This window comes from Passer domesticus, chromosome 30, assembly GCF_036417665.1.
Source record: "Passer domesticus isolate bPasDom1 chromosome 30, bPasDom1.hap1, whole genome shotgun sequence".
NCBI classification, from domain to species: domain Eukaryota; kingdom Metazoa; phylum Chordata; class Aves; order Passeriformes; family Passeridae; genus Passer; species Passer domesticus.
The window spans coordinates 5,052,522-5,059,507 of NC_087503.1; the positions used below are offsets into that span (position 1 = coordinate 5,052,522).

Below are 6,986 nucleotides of genomic sequence, written 5' to 3' on the forward strand. Positions count from 1 at the left end.
CTGCCACCCCCAGGACTGTGCCCGGCCCCGAGAGCACTCAGGCCCTGCAGCAACACCAGGGCCACCAGGGCAGCGGGGCAGGGCCACGGCAGCAGCACTGGCAACACCAAGTGCTGCTGCTGCTGCTGCTGGGCACAGCTGCTGTGCCAGCACTGATCTGCCCCCAGCTCTGCACACAGACATTGCTGCTGCAGCTCCAGAGAAGGCAACAAACGGGCATCTCTGCAGAAAACTGTGCTGGGAGATCCTTTAGTTCCTTTAAAGCCGCTGAAAGCGCAGCCCCTCATTGACAGTCTGTGGCCACAGGGAAGGTGGGGAGAAACAAAATGAGAAATTACACAAACAATAACTTTTCTTTTTGGACAATATGAAAAAAGTGAAACAAAGAGAAGCATCTGGACAAGGAAATCAAGAAGTATCAAAGATGACTTTTATTACAAGTGATTTTCCCAAATTGGCCTGCAGTTTAATGTTTGTGAAACCATCCAGTCGTCAGTCTCCACACTGCAGCCTTGAGCTCCTGGTTCCTCAGGCTGTAGATGAGGGGGTTCAGGGCTGGAGGCACCACTGAGTACAGAACTGACAGGGCCAGATCCAGGCATGGGGAGGACATGGAGGGGGGCTTCAGGTGAGCAAACATGACAGTGCTGAAGAACAGAGAGACCACAGCCAGGTGAGGGAGGCAGGTGGAAAAAGGCTTTGTGCCATCCCTGCTCAGAGGGGATCCTCAGCACAGCCCTGAAGATCTGCACATAGGAAAAAACAATGAACACAAAACAGCCAAGTGCTAAACAGGCACTAATAGCAATGAGCCCAAGTTCCTTGAGGTTTGAGTGTGAACAGGAGAGTTTGAGGATCTGGGGGATTTCACAGAAGAACTGGCCCAGAACATTGCCATGGCACAGGGGCAGGGAAAATGTATTGGCCGTGTGCAGCAGTGAATAGAGAAAGGCACTGGCCCAGGCAGCTGCTGCCATGTGGGCACAAGCTCTGCTGCCCAGGAGGGTCCCGTAGTGCAGGGGTTTGCAGATGGACACGTAGCGGTCGTAGCACATGATGGTCAGGAGGGCAAGCTCTGATCCAATGAAGAACAGAAAGAAAAAGAGCTGTGCAGCACATCCTGTGTAGGAGATGGTGGTGGTGTCCCAGAGGGAATTGTGCATGGCTTTGGGGACAGTGGTGCAGATGGAGCCCAGGTCGCTGAGGGCCAGGTTGAGCAGGAAGAAGAACATGGGCGTGTGCAGGTGGTGGCCGCAGGCTACGGCGCTGATGATGAGGCCGTTGCCCAGGAGGGCAGCCAGGGAGATGCCCAGCAAGAGGCAGAAGTGCAGGAGCTGCAGCTGCCGCGTGTCTGCCAATGCCAGCAGGAGGAAGTGGCTGATGGATCTGCTGTTGGACATTTGTGGTGCCTTGGCATGGGGATCTGTATAAAAATTAATCATAGAATAGTTGCATTAGGAGAGGATTTTAAATATTCCAGCACGGGCTGGGGACACTTTCCCCCCACTGCCTGCCCAGGGCTCTGCTGCCTGGAGCTGTCCCTGCCAGCAGCTGGTCCCTGTGCCCAGGGCTGGGCCCTGCCAGTGCTGCCAGAGCCCAGCCCAGCCCTGGGGGCTCAGCTCTGCCCTGCAGACCCCTCCCAGCTCTGGCACTGCCCAGGGGCAGCTCTGGCTCTGCAGGCTCTGATGGCAACATCAGAGCAACCCTGAGCAGGCTGGAAAATCGACACTGATGCTGCCTTTAAAGTGAACTGTGGTGATTGCTGTCACTGCCTGGTTTGTTCAGATTTGAGAAAATTGTTTTTATTTTTCTTCACCTGAACTGAGATTAACATCTATATGGAATTTCCTATCCAGGCAACCAACAGCAGTAGATTTAAAAAGCAGGATTTTCCCTTTTATCCAGCCCCTGACTAGCTGTGTTAGCTGTATAATCTACTTGTAGATGTTCGGCAGTTAAATGTTATGCTGGGAGCAATCCTGACCAATGCAGCATCCTCACCACACAAGGAGAACACTTCAAAGCCTTACCAGCTGTCTCCTCCCCCCCAGATCTTGTCCCCCAGTGCTGGGAGCAGCTGCCAGGGCCGGCTGAGAGCTGTCCCTGGCAGGCAGCAGAGTCCCTGCACCAGCACAGCGCCCTGGGCTGCAGGAGCCTGCTCTGCAGGACAGCCCTGGCCACCCCTGGCTGCTCTGCACAAGAGACAATCAGAGAATGTACTCATAGAGTCTGCAGGCATTGGGATGTTCCAGCTTTAGGAGATGGCTCCAGGAGCTGCAGCTTCATTGTCCTGCAGCCAGAGGTTCCTGCCCCAAGGGCTGGCAGTGATTCTGCCCCAGGCACTTCTCAGCACCTTCCCAGCCCTGACTGATTGAAGCTCTCTGTGCCTCTGGGCTGTGCCCGGGCTGGCTGCAGGCAGTGCCCCAGCCCTGCTGGGCTGGCAGAAGAGCTGCTCATCAAGAGAAATGTGCTTTTGAAGCTCTTCTTGCTTACCAGGAGCTGCCTCTGTGCCAGGAGCCCAGCCCAGCTCAGCAGCACAGACACAGCACAAGGACTTTAATGACCTTAATTGCTTTGTGAGCCACTCAGGAGCAGGAGGTGGAGCTTCCTTGTTCCAGAGTGACCCATTATAAGAGACCTCTGGGGAGCGCGGCGACCCGGAGTGCGGTGAACAGGAGCAGGCAAACAGGGTCACAGCAGTTCGCGCAGGCAGGGCAAGCAGGCAGGGCTGCAGGTTCCAGCTAGTTTGGTGAAGTATTGTTTTATTGGTTGATTGATCTTGGGCTTTCTCCTAAGCAATGGTTTTAACCCGGTCAAAATCCGTGGTTGGTACAAGTGTATATGACCAAGTAGAGCCCTCCAAAAAGGATGTGTCCGTACAGACCCATTCCTGCCCGGAGTGTTTGAGCTTATCAGTGGCTTCAGGGGATGTTATGGAGAAGGCCTGCCTGAGGTGTGAACAAGTGAATGACCTCCTTTCGCTAGTGGCTGAGCTTAGGGAAGAAGTTGAAAGGTTAAGGAGTATCAGGGATAGTGAAAAGGAAATAGACTGGTGGAGTTCAGCCCTTACATCTTTAAGGGAGGCCCACCAGGAGTCAGAGGGCTCATGTGTCTTTCACTCTCAGGCAATAGAGGGGCACCTGGTAGATGAAGGGGAGTGGAAATGGGTCCCTGCTCGGGGTGGTAATAACAAAAAACCCCTCCTGCCCCCCATCCCCTAGCCAGGTGCCACTTCAGAATAGGTATGAGGCACTGGATCTAGACAGCTAGAGAGATGATTTAGAGGAAAATCATCTACCCAGTGAGCCTCCCAATTATGACTTGCCTAAAAAGAGGATTACCACCTCTAATGTCAAGAAAAAAAGAAGGGTAATCGTGATGGGTGATTCCCTTCTGAGGGGGACAGAGGGCCCCGTATGTCGACCTGACCCATCCCACAGGGAGGTCTGCTGCCTCCCTGGGGCCCAAGTACGAAACATCACTGAGAAACTTCCTAGGCTGATTCAGTCCTCTGATTATTACCCACTGCTGATACTCCAAGCTGGCAGTGATGAGATTGAAAAGAGGAGTGTCAAGGTGATTAAAAGGGAGTTTAGGGCACTGGGTCAAGTGGTTGATAGGACAGGTGCACAGGTAGTGTTCTGCTCAGTCCCTTTGGTGGCAGAGAAAAATAATGAAAGGAATAGGAAAACTCATATCATTAACAAATGGCTCAAGGGTTGGTGTTATCGGCAAAATTTTGGATTCTTTGATCATGGAGCAACCTTTATGGCACCTGCTCTATTGGAATCAGATGGGGTACATCTCTCTGTTAAGGGTAGGAGGTTTTTAGCTCATGAACTGGCAGACCTTATTGAGAGGGCTTTAAACTAGGTTTGAAGGGGGAAGGGGATGCAGCTGGGCTGTTTGGAAGCAGGCCCAGGGGTGGTAAGACTGTGTTAGGGGAGAAATCAGCAGCCCAGCTGAGATGCATGTATACCAATGCACGCAGCATGGGTAACAAACAAGAAGAGCTGGAGGCCATGGTGCATCAGCAGGACTATGATGTAGTTGCCATCACAGAAACGTGGTGGGATGACTCACATAGTTGGAGCACTGCACTGGATGGCTACAAGCTCTTCAGAAAAGACAGAAAAGGGAGAAGAGGTGGAGGGGTGGCCCTTTATATTAGGGAGGTTTTGGATGTCACAGGTATTGAGACTAATGATGATGAAGTTGAGTCCCTATGGGTAAAAATTAAGAGGAAGGCCAACAAGGCTGACATCCTACTGGGAGTCTGCTATCGTCCACCCAACCAGGATGAAGAGGTGGACAACTTATTCTATAAACAACTGAACAAAGTCTCAGGATCATCAGCCCTTGTTCTTGTAGGTGACTTCAACCTACTAGACATCTGCTGGGAACTCAATACAGCAAAAAACCAGCAATCTAGAAGGTTTTTAGAATGTGTGGAGGATAACTTTTTGTCACAACTGGTGGGCAAACCCACCAGGGGAGGGGCTATGTTAGACCTATTGTTTACAAATAGAGATGGACTGGTAGGTGATGTGGAGGTTGTAGGCCGCTTGGGGCATAGTGATCATGAAACTATAGAATTCTCAATAATTGGTGAAATAAGGAGGAATATCAATAAGATCTCTACACTGGACTTCCGGAGGGCAGATTTTGGCCTATTTAAAAGACTTGTCCAGAGAATTCCTTGGGAAACAGCCTTTAAAAACAAAGGAGTCCAGGAGAGATGGGTGTGCTTCAAAGCAGAGATCTTGAGGGCACAAGAACAGACTGTCCCTGTGTGCCAAAAGATGAGTAGACGAGGCAAACGTCCAGTCTGGATGAGTAATGAGGTTTTGAAGGAACTTAGAAATAAGAAAAAGATGTATCATCTTTTTAAGGAGGGAGTGATTTCTGAGGAATTATTTAAGAGTGCTGCCAGGGCATGTAGAAAAAAAATTAGGGAGGCCAAAGCTCAGTTTGAACTCAACTTGGCAACTTCTGTTAAAAATAATAAAAAAAGTTTTTACAAATATATTAATGGTAAAGGGAAGGGTATAACCAACCTCGGTTCCTTATTGGATGGAGCAGGCAAACTAGTTACTAAAGATGCGGAAAAGGCGGAAGTGCTTAATGTTTTCTTCACCTCAGTCTTTAGTGGTAAGACAGCTTATCCTCATGACAACTGTCCTCAAGGGTTGGTAGGTGGTGCCAGGGATCAGAATGGTCCTTTTATTATCCAAGAGGAGGCAGTCAGAGAACTGCTGGGACACTTGGATATTTAAAAATCAATGGGACCAGATGGGATTCACCCTAGGGTGATGAGGGAGCTGGCAGATGAGGTTGCCAAGCCGCTCTCCATCATTTACCAGGAGTCGTGGCTCACTGGTGAGGTTCCAGATGATTGGAAACTGGCCAATGTGACACCTGTTTACAAAAAAGGTGGTAAGGAGGATCCTGGCAATTACAGGCCAGTTAGCCTGACCTCAGTACCAGGTAAGATGGAACAGTTCACACTGAGTGCTATCACACAGCACTTACAGCATGGCCAGGGTATCAGAGCCAGTCATCAGGGGTTACGAAGGGTAGGCCATGTGTGACCAGCCTGGTCTCCTTCTGTGACCAGCTGACCCGCCTGGTGGACGCAGGAAAGGCTGTGCATGTGGTCTATTTAGACTTCAGCAAGGCCTTTGATACTGTCTCCCACAGCACACTCCTGGAGAAGCTGGCAGCCCACGGCTTGGACAGGAGCACTCTTGGCTGGGTTAGGAACTGGCTGGATGGCCGGGCCAGAGAGTGATGGTGAACGGTGCTGCATCCAGCTGGCGGCCAGTCACCAGTGCTGTCCCTCAGGGCTCTGTGCTGGGACCAGTCCTATTTCATATTTTTATAGACGACATGGATGAGGGCATCGAGTCCTTCATTAGTAAATTTGCAGCTGACACTAAGCTGGGAGCTTGTGTTGATCTCCTGGAAGGAAGGAGGGCTCTGCAGAGAGACTTGGATCAGTTGGATGGATGGGCAGAGTCCAGCAGCATGAAGTTTAATAAGTCTAAGTGCCGAGTTCTACGTTTTGGCCACAAAAATCCCCTACAATGTTACAAGCTGGCGACAGTGTGGCTGGACAGTGTTCAGGCAGAAAGGGACCTGGGGGTGCTGGTTGACAGCTGGTTGAATATGAGTCAGCAATGTGCCTTGGTGGCCAAGAAGGCCAATGGCATCCCGGCCTGCAGTAGGAATTGTGTGGCCAGCAGGAGCAGGGAGGTCATTCTTGCCCTGTACTCGGCGCTGGTGAGGCCGCACCTTGAGTGCTGTGTCCAGTTCTGGGCCCCTCAGTTTAGGAAGGATGTTGAGATGCTTGAGCACGTCCAGAGGAGGGCAACAAGGCTGGTGAGGGGCTTGGAACACAAGCCCTATGAGGAATGTTTGAAGGAACTGGGGTTGTTTAGCCTGGAGAAACGGAGGCTTAGAGGTGACCTTATTGCTCTCTACAACTTCCTGAAGGGAGGTTGTAGACAGGTGGGGGTCAGTCTCTTCCACCGGGCAGCGACTGACAGAACAAGAGGACACAGTCTCAAGATACGTCAGGGAAGGTACAGGTTGGATATTAGGAAAAAAAAGTTAACCAAAAGAATAATAAAGTACTGGAATGTTCTTCCCAGGGAGGTGGTGGAATCAGTATCTTTGGATGTGTTTTAAAAAAGGTGGAATATGGCATTTGGTGCTATAGTCTAATTGAGGTGTTGGGACATAGGTTGGACTTGATGATCCTAGACATGTCTTCCAACCTCATTATTCTGTGGTTCTCTGAAAACCTTGAAAATTATCAGCGGGCTCTGGAAAACTTTTTAAAAAAATCAGAAATGGATGTAGCTCTGTGAATTTTCAGGCACAGCTCTTTGGATCTGGAGGAAATATTTGCTTTGCATCAGCTAAGACATAGACAGACACACAGCAAATGGAGCACTGAACATCACAGACTGGGATAGTGTTTT

General features: G+C 50.5%; 1 pseudogene; it reads right to left on the minus strand.

Annotated features, from left to right (window-relative positions):
• Window positions 1-466: 466 nt before the first annotated feature.
• LOC135287591 (olfactory receptor 14J1-like) lies at window positions 467-1,055 on the minus strand (annotated as a pseudogene).
• Between the last annotated feature and the right edge of the window lie 5,931 nt (window positions 1,056-6,986).